The sequence below is a fragment of the Capra hircus genome, chromosome 12 (assembly GCF_001704415.2).
Source record: "Capra hircus breed San Clemente chromosome 12, ASM170441v1, whole genome shotgun sequence".
NCBI classification, from domain to species: Eukaryota; Metazoa; Chordata; class Mammalia; order Artiodactyla; family Bovidae; genus Capra; species Capra hircus.
Genome location: NC_030819.1, coordinates 15344753 through 15359758, shown reverse-complemented (window position 1 = coordinate 15359758; position 15006 = coordinate 15344753). Strand labels below are relative to the sequence as shown.

Genomic DNA, 15006 nt, shown 5'->3' with positions numbered 1-15006 from the left:
TTTTAAGTTACAAATGGTTGCTTAAATTCCTGCTACTGCTGCAGGTTCTTCCAACTACTACTAGGGGCCCCTGGATCAGAAATCCTCAGTATGAGGGTTAGGAGAATATGTTGCCTCTCCAATTTAGGGACAACAACCCTTGTCAGCTCGGAAGCAGTTATGGAATGAGAATGACATCCCTTTTCCCTAGGCAACATAATTCTCCTAAAAGAGAAGTGGGGAATGAGAGGGTAACAGGCAGGAAGGCCAGAGGTCTCCAAATGGAGGAAATAGGCTGCACGTGTCAGACATTTTTATCTCTCTTAAGTGGCAGGAGGAAACAAACTAGTGATATATATATATATATATTTTCTTTTTCTTCCCTTCTGTATACAAATTTAAAAGGAGGTTTCTCTTAAAATACTGTGTTGCCATAATGACACCTGGTTTCACCTGAAGTTAACTATTCTCAAACCTTGAGTTAGCCAATGCATTTTTCTTATGGAAATGTTTGTCTTAAGCTATGTTTTTTTTTAAATTTTTATTTATTATTATTATTTTTTAATCTTTAATTCTTACATGCGTTCCCAAACATGAACCCCCCTCCCACCTCCCTCCCCATAACATCTCTCTGGGTCATCCCCATGCACCAGCCCCAAGCATGCTGTATCCTGCCTCAGACATAGACTGGCGATTCAATTCTTACATGATAGTATACATGTTAGAATGCCATTCTCCCAAATCATCCCACCCTTTCCCTCTCCCTCTGAGTCCAAAATGTACTATGCATCAACCCCAGACTCTGTCTTCAAGTCAGTTCTGCCTAATGGCTCAGAACCTACTTGACAAACCATTATGTTATACTCAGATATTGTTCCCCTAATCTATGTAAACAAAACTACTTGTATGGTAATCTGCCCTTCTACAAGATTCAAGTCAATCATTTTAAGGCCTGGAATGACTCCTCTGGCGCCAAGATTATCCCAAAATACATCTTATGGATGAGGGGCCTGGTGCCATTCTGAGCTTTAAGACATTCCTTTCTTTCATTAACAGACATATTCTCTTTGTAATGCTTATGGTATCTTTTGTATTAAAATGAAACCTAAAGTGTTAGTTCCTCAGTCATGTCCGACTCATTGTAACCCCATGGACTATAGCCTGTCAGGCTCCTCTGTCCATAGGATTCTCCAGGCAAGAATACTGCTGTAGGTTGCCATTTCCTTTTCAGGGTGATCTTCCCACCCCGGGCTCAAACCTGGGCCTCACCTATTGCAAGCAGATGTTTTACGATCTGAGGCACCAGGGAAGCCCAATCTTTTGTGTTATCCTCTTGTAATTTATGTGAATTGTAAATTTTCTCTCTCTCTCTTTTTTTTTTTTTCCTTTTGCATTTTGTGGTGATTTCAAAGAACCATGCTTTGTATTTGTTGATTTTTCTGCTTAGAAGTTAGCTTTCTTTTTCATTCAGGTCTTTTGTCATTTAGTTGCTCAGTTGTGCCTGACTTTTTTGTGACCTCATAGACTGAAGCACTCAAGGCTTGCATGTCATTCACTATCTCCCAGAGTTTGTTCAAACTCATGTCCACTGAGTTGATGATGCTACCCAACCATCTAATCCTCAGTCACTCCCTTCTCCTCCTGCCTTCAGTCTTTCCCAGCATTAGGGTCTTTTCCCATGAGTCAGCATTTCGTGTCAGGTGGCCAAAGTATTGGAGCTTCAGCATCCAATCTTTCCAGTGAATAATCAGCATTAATTTCCATTGGGATTGACTGGTTTGATCTCCTTGCTGTCCCAGGGACCCTCGAGAGTCTTTTTTTTTCCTCTTCTTATTTTCATTGTTCTACATACTTAATTTTCTTAAATGTTTTTATTTTATTTTAATTTTTATTTTACTTTATTTTGCTTTACAATACTGTATTGGTTTTGCCATACATTGACATGAATCAGCCATGGGTGTACATGAATTCCCAATCCTGAACGCCCCTCCCACCTCATATCATCTCTCTGGATCATCCTCGTGCACCAGCCCCAAGCATCCTATATCCTGTATCGAACATAGACTGGCGATTCATTTCTTACCTGATAGTATACATGTTTCACTGCCATTCTCCCAAATCATCACACCCTTTCCATCTCCCACAGAATCTAAAAGTCCGTTCTATACATCTGTGTCTCTTTTGCTGTCTCCCATACAGGGTTACCATTACCATCTTTCTAAATTCCATATATATGTGTTAGTATACTGGCTTACTTCACTCTGTATAATAGGCTTCAGTTTCATCCATCTCATTAGAACCGATTGAAATGTATTCTTTTTAATGGCTGAGTAATACCCCATTGTGTATATGTACCACTGCTTTCTTATCCATTCATCTGCTGATGGACATCTAGGTTGCTTCCATGTCCTGGCTTATAAACAGTGCTGTGATGAATATTGGGGTACATGTATCTCTTTCAATTCTGGTTTCCTCAGTGTGTATGCCCAGCAGTGGGATTGCTGGGTCATAAGGCAGTTCTATTTCCAGTTTTTTAAGGAATCTCCACACTGTTCTCCATAGTGGTTGTACTAGTTTGCATTCCCACCAACAGTGTAAGAGGGTTCCCTTTTCTCCATACCCTCTCCAGCATTTATTGCTTGTAGACTTTTGGATTGTGCCATTCTAACTGATGTGAAATATGGTACCTTATTGTGGTTTTGATTTGCATTTCTCTGATAATGAGTGATGTTGAACATCTTTTCATGTGTTTGTTAGCCATCCATATGTCTTCTTTGGAGAAATGTCTTTTTAGTTCTTTGGCCCGTTTTTTGATTGGATCATTTATTTTTCTGGGATTGAGCTGCAGGAGTTTTTCGTATATTTTTGAGATTAGTTGTTTGTCAGTTGCTTCATTTGCTATTATTTTCTCCCATTCCAAAGGCTGTCTTTTCACCTTGCTTATAGTTTCCTTTGTTGTGCAGAAGATTTTAGGTCCCATTTATCTATTTTTGCTTTTATTTCCAGTATTCTGGGAGGTGGGTCATAGAGGATCCTGCTGTGATTTATGTCAGAGAGTGTTTTGCCTATGTTCTCCTCTAGGAGTTTTATAGTTTCTGGTCTTACATTTAGATCTTTAATCCATTTTGAGTTTATTTTTGTGTGCGGTGTTAGAAAGTGATATAGTTTCATTCTTTTACAAGTGGTTGACCAGTTTTCCCAGCACCACTTGTTAAAGAGATTGTTTTTACTCCATTGTATATTCTTGCCTCCTTTGTCAAAGATAAGGTGTCCATATGTGTGTGGGTTTATCTCAGGGCTTTCTATTTTGTTCCATTGATCTATATGTCTGTCTTTGTGCCAGTACCATACTGTTTTGATGACTGTGGCTTTGTAGTAGAGCCTGAAGTCAGGCAAGTTGATTCCTCCAGTTCCATTCTTCTTTCTCAAGATTGCTTTGGCAATTCGAAGTTTTTTGTATTTCCATACAAATCTTGAAATTATTTGTTCTAGTTCTGTGAAAAATATGGCTGGTAGCTTAATAGGGATTGCATTGAATTTGTAAATTGCTTTGGGTAGTATACTCATTTTCACTATATTGATTCTTCCGATCCATGAACATGGTATATTTCTCCATCTATTAGTGTCCTCTTTGATTTCTTTCATCAGTGTTTTATAGTTTTCTATATATAGGTCTTTAGTTTCTTTAGGTAGATATATTCCTAAGTATTTTATTCTTTTCATTGCAATGGTGAATGGAATTGTTTCCTTAATTTCTTTTTCTACTTTCTCATTATTAGTGTATAGGAATGCAAGGGATTTCTGTGTGTTGATTTTATATCCTGCAACTTTACTATATTCATTGATGAGCTCTAGTAATTTTCTGGTGGAGTCTTTAAGGTTTTCCATGTAGAGGATCATGTCATCTGCAAACAGTGAGAGTTTTACTTCTTCTTTTCCAATTTGGATTCCTTTTATTTCTTTTTCTGCTCTGATTGCTTTGGCCAAAACTTCCAGAACTATGTTGAATAGTAATGTGAAAGTGGGCACCCTTGTCTTGTTCCTGACTTTAGGGGAAATGCTTTCAATTTTTCACCATTGAGGATAATGTTTGCGGTGGGTTTGTCATATATAGCTTTTATTATGTTGAGGTATGTTCCTTCTATTCCTGCTTTCTGGAGAGTTTTTATCATAAATGGATGTTGAATTTTGTCAAAGGCCTTCTCTGCATCTATTGAGATAATCATATGGCTTTTATCCTTCAATTTGTTAATGTGGTGAATTACATTGATTGATTTGCTGATATTGAAGAATCCTTGCATCCCTGGGATAAACCCACTTGGTCATGGTGTATGATCTTTTTAGTGTGTTGTTGGATTCTGATTGCTAGAATTTTGTTAAGGATTTTTGCATCTATGTTCATCAGTGATATTGGCCTGTAGTTTTCTTTTTTTGTGGCATCTTTGTCAGGTTTTGGTATTAGGGTGATGGTGGCCTCATAGACTGAGTTTGAAGTTTACCTTCCTCTGCAATTTTCTGGAAGAGTTTGAGGAGGATAGGTGTTAGCTCTTCTCGAAATTTTTGGTAGAATTCAGCTGTGATGCCATCTGGACCTGGGCTTTTGTTTGCTGGAAGATTTCTGATTGCAGTTTCAATTTCCATGGTTGTGATGGGTCTGTTAAGATTTTCTATTTCTTCCTGGTTCAGTTTTGGAAAGTGGTACTTTTCTAAGAATTTGTCCATTTCTTCCACGTTGTCCATTTTATTGGCATATAATTGCTGATAGTAGTCTTTTATGAACCTTTCTATTTCTGTGTTGTCTGCTGTAATCTCTCCATTTTCATTTCTAATTGTATTGATTTGATTTTTCTCCCTTTGTTTCTTGATGAGTCTGGCTAATGGTTTGTCAATTTTATTTATCCTTTCAAAGAACCATCTTTTGGCTTTGTTGATTTTTGCTATGGTCTGTTTTGTTTCTTTTGCATTTATTTCTGTCCTAATTTTTAAGATTTCTTTCCTTCTACTTACTCTGGGGTTCTCAATTTCTTCCTTTTCTAGTTGCTTTAGGTGTAAAGTTAGGTTATTTATTTGACTTTTTTCTTGTTTCTTGAGGTATGCCTGTATTGCTATGAACTTTCCTCTTAGCACTGCTTTTATAGTGTCCCACAGGTTTTGAGTTGTTGTGTTTTCATTTTCATTCGTTTCTATGCATATTTTGATTTCTTTTTTGATTTCTTCTGTGATTTGTTGGTTATTCAGAAGTGTGTTGCTCAGCCTCCATATGTTGGAATTTTAAATAGTTTTTCTCCTATAATTGAGATCTAATCTTAAAGCATTATGGTCAGAAAAGATACTTGGAATGATTTCAATTTTTTGAATTTATCAAGGTAAGATTTATGGCCCAGGATGTGATCTATCCTGGAGAAGGTTCTGTGAGCACTTGAGAAAAATTTGAAATTCATTGTTTTGGGGTGAAATGTCCTATAGATATCAATTAGGTCTAACTGGTCTATTGTAGCATTTAAAGTTTGCGTTTCTTTGTTAATTTTCTGTTTAGTTGATCTGTCCATAGATTTGAGTGGGGTAATAAAGTCTCCCACTATTATTGTGTTATTGTTAATTTCCCCTTTCATACTTGTTAGCATTTGTCTTACATATTGTGGTGCTCCTATGTTGGGTGCATGTATATTTATAATTGTTATATCTTCTTCTTGGATTGATCCTTTAATCATTATGTAGTGGCCTTCTTTGTCTCTTTTCACAGCCTTTGTTTTAAAGTCTATTTTATCAGATATGAGTATTGCTACTCCTGCTTTCTTTTGGTCTCTATTTGCGTGGAATATCTTTTTCCAGCCCTTCACTTTCAGTCTGTATGTGTCCCTTTTTTTGAGGTGGGTCTCTTGTAGGCAGCATATATAGGGGTCTTGTTTTCATATCCATTCAGCCAGTCTTTGCATTTTGGTTGGGGCATTCAACCCATTTATGTTTAAGGTAATTATTGATAAGTATGATTCCCGTTGCCATTTACTTTATTGTTTTGGGTTCGGGTTTATATGCCCTTTTTGTGTTTCCTGTCTAGAGAATATCCTTAAGCATTTGTTGGAGAGCTGGTTTGGTGGTGCTGAATTCTCTCAGCTTTTGCTTGTCTGTAAAGCTTTTGATTTCTCCTTCATATTTGAATGAGATCCTTGCTGGGTATTATAATCTGGGCTGTAGGTTATTTTCTTTCATCACTTTAAGTATGTCTTGCCATTCCCTCCTGGCCTGAAGAGTTTCTATTGAAAGATCTTCAATTATCCTTATGGGAATCCCTTTGTGTGTTATTTGTTGTTTTTCCCTTGCTGCTTTTAATATTTGTTCTTTGTGTTTGATCTTTGTTAATTTGATTAATATGTGTCTTGGAGAGTTTCACGTTGGGTTTATATGTCTTGGGATGTTTTGCCTTGGGTTTATCCTGTTTGGAACTCTCTGGGTTTCTTGGACTTGGGTGATTATTTCCTTCCCCATTTTAGGGAAATTTTCAACTATTATCTCCTCAAGTATTTCCTCATGGTCTTTCTTTTTGTCTTCTTCTTCTGGGACTTCTATAATTCGAATGCTGGAGCATTTCATATTGTCCTGGAGGTCTCTGAAATTGTCCTCATTTCTTTTAATTCATTTTACTTTTTTCCTCTCTGATTCATTTATTTCTACTATTTATCTTCTATTTCACTAATCATATCTTCTGCCTCCATTATTCTACTATTTGTTGCCTCCAGAGTGTTTCTGATCTTATTTATTGCATTATTCATTATATATTGACTCTTTTTTTATTTATTCTATGTCCTTGTTAAACCTTTCTTGCATCTTCTCAGTCCTTGTTTCCAGACTATTTATCTGTGATTCCATTTTGGTTTCTAGATTTTGGATCATTTTCACTATCATTATTCGGAATTCTTTCTCAGGTAGATTCCCTATCTCTTCCTCTTTGGTTTGGTTTGGTGGGCATTTCTCCTGTTCCTTTACCTACTGGGTATTCCTCTGTCTCTTTATCTTGGTTATATTGCTGCATTTGGGGTGGCCTTTCTGTATTCTGGCAGTTTGTGGAGTTCTCTTTATTATGGAGTTTCCTCACTGTGGGTGGGGTTGTATCAGTGGCTTGTCAAGGTTTCTTGGTTAGGGAAGCTTGTTTCGGAGTCTGGTGGGGAGAAGTGGATTTCTTCTCTCTAGAGTGCAATGAAGTATCCAGTAATGAGTTATGAGACATCTGTGATTTTGGAGTAACTTGAGCTGCCTGTATATTGAAGCTCAGGGTTGTGTTCCTGTGTTGCTGGAGAATTTGCGTGGTATGTCTCACTCTGGGACTTATTGGCCCTTGGGTGGTGCTTGGTTTCAGTGTAGGTATGGAAGTGTTTGATGAGCTCCTATCAATTAATGTTCCCTGGATTCAGGAGTTCTCTGATGTTCTCAGGATTTGGACTTAAGCCTCCTGCTTCCGGTTTTCAGTTTTATTTTTACAGTAGCCTCAAGACTTCTCCATCTATACAGCACTGATGATAAAACATCTAGGTTAAAGATGAAAAGTTTCTCCACATTGAGGGACACCTAGAGAGGTTCACTGAGTTACATGGAGAAGAGATGAGGGAGGGGGTAGTTAGAGGTGACTGGAATGTGATGAGGTGGAATCAAAAGAGGAGAGAGCAAGCTAGCCAGTAATTACTTTCTTATGTGTGCTCCACAGTCTGGACCTCTCAGAGATGTTCATGAAGTTATACAGGGAAGAGGAGAGGGAGGAATTAGACAGAGGTGGCCAGGAGGATAAAAGAGGGAAATGAAAAGGAGAGAGACAGATCCAGCCAGTAACCAGTTCCCTAAGTGTTCTTCATCATCTGGAATACACAGAGATTCACAGAGTTGGGTAGAGAAGAGAGTGGGGAGGGAGGAGACAGAGACAACCTGGTGGAGAAAAAGGAGAGTCCAAAGAAGAGAGTGGTCAAGCCAGTAATCTCACTCTCAGGTAAAATTGGGTACTGAAGATTGGGTTTCTAATTGTACAAAATTGACAACAAATACCAAAAAGCAAAGATTTAAAATCTATAGTAGATGTTGGATTTTCAAGTATACAATATTAAAGAAAAGAAGAACAAGAAGAAAAAAAAAACAAAGTCACAAGAATTATTAAAAAACAACAACCACTATATTTGCTTTACAAATAGGGTCCTTTTTTTGAAAAGTGGTAGTAGTTCATAAAAATTAAAATTAAGGGAGAAAGAGAGGACTTAAAAATTTTAAAAAGTTTAAAAAAAGAAGGAAAAGAAAAGAAGAAAAAACAAACAACAACATCAACAACAACAACAACAAAAAAGAGAATGGTCATAAAAATAGTTAACACATTTCTGGGACTTTCTCTGGTGTTGTGGGCAGTGTGGGGTCACTTCCAAAGTGGTTCCCTCTGTTTAGCTTCTTCTGTTTGCTGGTCTCTTCAGTGTCTGATTTCTGCCCTGACACAAGGGGGGACAGTGGTGGACACTGTTTTGTTTTGTTTTGTTTTTTTAAGGCTCACTTGTTCAGTCCCGCTGCAACGAGGGAGGGATACTGCAAACAAATAACACTGGAGTGTGCTCGCAGTGTCTCAGCCATGCTGGGCATGTCCCTGCACATGGCGCACACAGCTCAGGCTCTAGATTGCTCCACCAGGAACAGTCTGAGGCCGGCCCTAGGCTGCATGAACCTCCCTGGTCTAAGCCACTCAGGCTCGGCTCTCAGGTAGCCGTCAGAGGTGCAGATTCAATTGGGCCTGTGTTTTGTACCCTTCCTAGTAGCTCAGGTGTTTGGCGAGTGCAGTTGCTGCAACTTATTGCCTTTCCCTGCTGTTCAGTTTTCTGGGTGTACCGCTGGCGCCCCTTGTCAGGCAGATGGTGACTGTCCAGAGCCCCAAGAAGTCTTAGTTAGCAAAGAAGCCTGCTTGCAGTTTGGTAAGTAAAGTCTCTCCGGGGCTGTGATTGCCCCCTTCCAGCCCTTACGGCTCTGGCTGCCTGTCACCAGGGGGGATGGTCTGCAGCCGGCTATTTCTGTTCCATCCTTTGTTCTGTGCACGGTCCTGGTGGTGTCTTATGTTAGAGCTTTTTGCATGGTAGCTATCCCACAGTCTGGTATGCTAGCCCAAGTTAGTTCACTCTGGTTACATTTGGGGCATTCTGGCCTGATTCTTAAAAAGCACTGCAGCCCGTGCATCCCTGCCCAGCCCCCACTTGCTAGTGGCAGATACAGTCGTCTGTGCTGCTTCTCTGCTGGGGGAGTTACCGTTGGGCTCGTAATCTGTTGGTTTAAATTATTTACTTATTTTTCTTCCCTGTTATGTTGCCCTCTGTGCTTCCAAGGCTCGCCATAGACTTGGCAGTGAGAGTGTTTCCTGGTGTTTGGAAACTTCTCTCTTTTTAAGACTACCTTTCAGGGACGGGACTCCCTTCCCGGGACGGAGCTCCCTCCCTACCTCCTTCGTCTCTTTTTACGTCTTTTATATTTTTCCTACCTGTTTTTGAAGACAATAATCTGCTTTTCTGGGTGCCTGATGTCCTCTGCCAGCATTCAGAAGTTGTTTTGTAGAATTTACTCAGCATTGAAATGTTCTTTTGATGAATTTGTAGGGAAGAAAGTGGTCTCCCCATCCTATTCCTCTGCCATCTTAGGACCACCCCGTTCTACATACTTTAATATGCAGTTTTTTCTTTTATTTATACGATGGATTTCAAAACCTTTGACTTTTAGCTTTTTAAAGGACTTTTTTTCTATTTTAAAATTAATTTTATTGGAATATAGTTGATTTACAATGTTGTGTTTGTTTCAGATGTATAGCAAAGTGATTCAGTTATACATGTACATATATTCATTCTTTTTTAGATTCTTTTCTCATATAGGTTATCACAGAATGTTGAGTAGATTTCCCTGTAATATACTTTTATAGTGATCTTCTTTTTAAGGAGTATCTTGTTAAATCATCAAATAAGAGGACTCCAGACTTAAATTTGGTAGTAAGGTTGAACCCTGACAAAAGTGGAAAGGAAGCATTTGATCAGTGAGATACACTAAACATGAAGGAAGATACACACCCTGTTTCCCTAAAGCTTCCTGTTGTGCTGGTTAACAAAGTGTGAACCAAACCCCACCATTCACTCTCCAGTGAAGTTAGCTGTGACTCTCAGTTGAGAGTGAATTAAGGATACCCAGGTCCCAGAGTTGACATGGTTGTGAAAAGATCCAAGGCAGCCAGATGAGGGATGAAAAATGTGATTAATGTATCCCAAGCAAAAGGCAGGTTTAGAAAAGCTTAGTCTTAGGATTTTCACTTGTGTGTGTATGCGTGTTAGTCACTCAGTTTTGTCTGATTCTTTGCAATCTCATGGACTGTAGACTGGCAGCCTCCTCTGTCCATGGAATTCTCCAGGCAAGAATAATGGAGTGGGGTACAATTCTCTTTCCCAGGGGATCTTCCCAACCCAGGGATTGAACCAGGGTCTTCCTGCAATGCAGGCAGATTCTTTACCATCTGAGTCACCAGGGAGGTCCAGGGATTGTATAGACCTCATCATATAGCTAAGACTCACCAATGTTTTATAATATCCTGATTTACAGAGTTAAATGAGTTTCAGTTTCAGTTCAGTCATTCAGTCATGTCCGACTCCTTGTGACCCCATGAATTGCAGCATGCCAGTCCTCCCTGTCCATCACCAACTCCCAGAGTTCACTCAAACTCACGTCCATCGAGTTGGTGATGCCATCCAGCCATCTCATCCTCTGTCGCCCCCTTCTCCTCCTGCTCCCAATCCCTCCCAGCATCAGAGTCTTTTCCAATGAGTCAACTCTTCGCATGAGGTGGCCAAAGTACTGGAGTTTCAGCTTTAGCATCATTCCTTCCAAAGAACATCCAGCACTGATCTCCTTTAGAATGGACTGATTGGATCTCCTTGCAGTCCAAGGGACTCTTACGGGTCTTCTCCAACACCACAGTTCAAAACCATCAGTTCTTCAGTGCTCAGCTTTCTTCATAGTCCAACTCTCACATCCATACATGACTACTGGAAAAAGCATAGCCTTAACTAGATGGACCTTTGTTGTCGAAGCAATGTCTCTGCTTTTGAATATGCTATCTAGGTTGGTCATAACTTTTCTTCCAAGGAGTAAGCATCTTTTGATTTCATGGCTGCACTCACCATCTGCAGTGATTTTGGAGCCCAAAAAAGTAAAGTCTGACACTGTTTGCACTGTTTCCCCATCTATTTCCCATGAAGTGATGGGACCGGATGCCATGATCTTTGTTTTCTGAATGTTGAGCTTTAAGCCAACTTTTTCACTCTCCTCTTTCACTTTCATCAAGAGGCTTTTTAGTTCCTCTTCACTTTCTGCCATAAGGGTGGTGTCATCTGCATATCTGAGGTTATTGATATTTCTCCCTGCAATGTTGATTCCAGCTTGTGTTTCTTCCCGTCCAGCGTTTCTCATGATGTACTCTGCATAGAATTTAAATAAGCAGGGTGACAATATACAGCCCTGTTAAATGAGTTGGATCATATCAAAGGAAACAGAGGTGATGAAGGAGGGATCTGAGAACCAGAGCTGATCTCTAAACTTCCTGAAACGTGCAAGCTACTGTATCTGCTTACATGAAGACTAAGCACTGACCCTCACTTAGTGTTAAGCTTGTGTGCTTGGTTGCTCAGTTGTGTCCAACTCTTTACAACCTCATGGACTGTAGCCTGCCAGATTCCTCTGTCCTGGGGATTCTGCAGGCAAGAATACTGGAGAGGGTTGCCATGCCATCCTCCAGGGGATCTTCTCAACCCACGGACCAAAGGCAGTTTTCCCGCATTGCAGGCAGATTCTTTACCATCTGAGCCACCAGGGAAGCCCTATCTAAGCACAATATTGTGCTGATGGAATGTCTCCTCCAGGTGTATATCATTATCCTCTGCCAACTGAAGAATTTTTTTGAATTGTGAAAAACCACCACTTTCTCTTAAGTGAAAGAGTTCATCTAATAATTTTTTTTTTAACTTCTGCATGTAGATTCATAGACATTGGATAGAATTTCCCAAATGGTGTGCTCCAAATGGGAAATGTATTAAAATATATATAGATGGTATGGGGAGGGAGATGGGAGGGGGGTTCAGGATTGGGAACTCATGTACACCCGTGGTGGATTCATGTTGATGTATGGCAAAACCAATACAGTATTATAAAGTAAAATTTAAAAAAAAAGATTCTCTTTATTTGGGGGGCATCAGGACTTGGGTCACTTGCTTCTGGGTCAGTATGTTTCTTTCGATTTATCTATCACTGTCTCTGTTCCATAGTCTGAAAGAGGTGCAGAAGCACTAGCCATGGTGATGTGGTCCATCAGATGGGCCTGGAATCCAACCAGGTGGGGGTAACTGTGTGTGTAGCTTGAATTGGGCTTTTTGGCATTCCTGAGAATGTAGGAGAAAGAAATGAGGTTGGCTACAAGGGATTTATTGTGTGTTTATTGTACACTAGGATCTTTTGTTTCCTTCTTCAGATGTTAACTTTTTGCTTAGATACTGTTTTCTTATACAAACTTCTATAAAAGGTTTGAGATGGCTCGCAATAAAAGATTCACAAATGTACATATAAAAGTAAAAGTGCTCAGTCATGTCCAACTCTTTGGTACCCCATGGACTGTAGCCTGCCAGGCTCCTCTGTCCATGGAATTTTCCAGGCAGGAATACTGGAATTGGTTGCCAGTCCCTTCTCCAGGGGATCTTTCATACCCAGGGATCAAACCTGGGTCTCCTGCATTACAGGCAGATTCTTAACCATCTGAGCCACTTGGAAAACCGATATGTTGTGTGTGTGAGTTTGTGTGTGTGTGTGTGTGTGTTTGTGTGTGTCTATAATAAAGCTGTTAGAGATATCCTCTTTGAACTGCTTTATAATTTAGGGCCATGAAATCTGAACCTAAATCCAGAGTTTGTGAGAGCATTAGTAATGGGTCTTCAGTGGGTACCTCAGGAAAAAGCATTGTCCCAGCTTCCATGGAGCCCTTCATTTTGATCTTACCTCTGCTTCCCAGGTTACCTGCCAGGCTGGGTTAGTTATAAAAGGCCCTCACCTGGAATGGTTTAGTTGCTCAGTCTTGTCTGATTCTTTTTGACTCCATGGACTCTAGCCTGCCAGGTTACTCTGTCCATGTGATTTTCCAGGCAAGAATACTGGATTAGGTTGCCATTTCCTTCTCCAAGGGAGCTTCCTGACCCAGAGATCAAACCTGGGCTTCCTGCATAGCAGTTAAATTATTTAATGATTGATCCACCAGGGATGCCACCTGGGGAGAGCCAGATTATTGAAATGGGTAAATGTTATCCATCAAATGATGCAAGTCTGCTAAAACCCAGTAATTTGCATTTTTTAATAATTGGCACTTTAGTAGTTTTGTTGTTGTTGTTGTTGTTTTTGAACAAACAACAATGCAAGCCAAGTGACCTAAAGGCTAGACATAGAAGGAGCTGGAAGGATCCCTCCCCAAGAACATGAAGGCTGTAGCATAGTGGGATACACAATTAAGCCAGTGGCTGTAAGAAATTGTTTTCTAATAAGAGGGAGGTCAGACAGCCTTATTTTTCTCCACTTATGATTAGAATTTATTCCTTCAGAATTCCATCCTCTTCACTCTGAGTTTTCTTTTGATACCACAGCAGAGGCAGGAAGAAACAGGAAAAGCACATGAGTCTCCATCCAGATCATGCAGCTTGGTTCCCAAGGGCTTCTGGCCACAGACTCACAATTCTGGTCATTTGTTCCTCCTGCCTGCAACTGTGGCTCTGGGATTCCCTGAGCACAAACTGCTCCTCTCCTTCTCCAGGATAAGCAATACCTTCCTGGGAAACTTTAGGACAACCATGCCCTGCCAACCTCATATTTCTTATCTTAAAGAATAGCCAGAGAAGCATCTCAACCTTCTCATCCCAGCTCCTTTTTGGTCAAAATTTCCATCAACTGTGATTACTGCCTGCAAGACACTCATGCCATTCTTTCTATTTGTTAAAGAAGCCTGTAAAAGCAGCCATAAGGCTTAGAATTGTCTAAAAATATTCAGGTATTCTTCCCTGTGTTTCCCCAGCACCCTGTGCAGATCACCATGGATTTGTATCCACCCGATATCAATAGCTTTAGAGGCCTTGGCCTAGACTGGGTCAGTCTGCAAGTCCCTAGCACCCCACCCCACTTTCATAGCAGGCAGACAATAAATGTTGATTGCATTCTTATTGCCTGATACTGTCTTCCAGGGTATCATACTTTTCCTGATATAGATGGATGCTTAAATCAGCATCAACCAATGATTTCATTTTCTATTCTACCTGCTGTCTGTTTCAGACCAAGATAATTTCCCAAGAGAAAATCATCTCAGGGAATAATTTGATAATTAAGAGAATGTTCATGGAACTCAGCACAGAGCCTTATGTACAGTACATACATTGTAAATGGAATCTGGTCATGTTATAGTTAACCTTTGGAATGGACATTTAAAATACTTAGTATAGTGATAGAAAGATGGCTGTATATTGGGGGCAAGCTTAAATATGTCATAAGGGCTCATGACATGGGCTTGCCAGCTCCGTGACTTAGGCTTTGCAGTCTCTATCAAGTTGCTTTTCCTCTCCCTGTGCCTCACTGTCTCCATTTTTAAAATTAGATAATACTGTTACTAAATATGTTACTCTGAATTTGTAATTAACCACTTCTTTATCCTTACATGGATAGCTGAGGTGTCTGGATTCCTCATCTGTGATTCACGCTCACTCATCTCTCTAGTAGATGAATCAACACCTGCTGACTCCTGATAGTTTGAGATGCAGCTCCTACTCTCTGAACCTCAAATATCTCATCTGTTAAAAATAGTAATGCCTGTCTCAAAGGGCTACTGAGTGTGTCACAAGAGCTGATACCTAGAAAGTTCTTATCAGAGTGTTTGGTTCATGCAATAAACATCATAAGGACTACCTATAGTTTTATTTCTTTGGAAGGAAAACCATTCCCTGCTGTTTCAACAAATTT

At 39.9% G+C, this 15006-nt stretch overlaps 1 protein-coding gene across 2 annotated transcripts in view; it reads left to right on the top strand.

Annotated features, from left to right (window-relative positions):
- The window catches only part of LOC102180583 (multidrug resistance-associated protein 4-like), a 171679-nt gene that overhangs the window by 92225 nt on the left and 64448 nt on the right, over positions 1-15006 (top strand). The window lies entirely within an intron of this gene.